We start from the raw sequence: 822 nt of genomic DNA, 5'->3' as shown, positions 1-822 counted from the left end.
ATTATCGATCAAATAAATTGAGTAATTCAAGGAGTGTACATGTGAATATATTAGACTTCTCAGCTCAATGAGTTCTATTACATAAGTCATCAGCCCATGTGATCTAGTTTACTGTCCAAAGTTTGCGGCCCAATAAGAGTTATATCAAGGTTTGTCAGTTTGCACGTGATAAAGATTTGTATTGTGTGTCAAGGCCCAATAAATCGGTGTGTCAAAGGTTCAAGGCTCACGGTTTGATTATTCAAAGGTCCAGTTCATTTGAACCTTGTCAAGTCATTGGAAAAGGTCGTTTGAATTTGATCCGGGTCATAGCACTTCGTACGGTTTGACAACTTAAATCTCAGTTCGCATCAAGTTCAGTCCGCACAGTCTGTCAACCTTCAGTCCGCACAGAATAGTCACCAGTTCGAGTATTATTTTGATTCAGTTGTTTGATAAGTGTTTAAACTGATAAGTGTTTGTTTGTTTGTTGATTCAAGGTAATTCGAGATATTCAAGGTAATTCAAGAAGTTCGCATTGTGGCTGAAGAATTCTACAACACGTTTTTCAATGCGTTCACATCCGAATCGTCCGAGATTGCAAATGTTACACCAATAACTATCACGAAGGCGATCAACGAAAACATTAAGCATGATAACTTTTACGGAACTCATTCAAAGCCACCAACTCTGGAAAGCATTGAAGATTATACCTGGTGGAAAGAACGTTTCATCAACTGGGTGAAAGCGATGCACATGAAAGCTGGTTTTGTCTGGAGTTTGGATACGAAAGGCCAAAAGATGATAAAGGCGAAGAACTACCGTTCAAGAGATTTACCAGAG

The sequence above is a fragment of the Helianthus annuus genome, chromosome 3 (assembly GCF_002127325.2).
Source record: "Helianthus annuus cultivar XRQ/B chromosome 3, HanXRQr2.0-SUNRISE, whole genome shotgun sequence".
Classification (NCBI taxonomy): Eukaryota; Viridiplantae; Streptophyta; class Magnoliopsida; order Asterales; family Asteraceae; genus Helianthus; species Helianthus annuus.
This window is presented reverse-complemented; position numbering follows the sequence as displayed.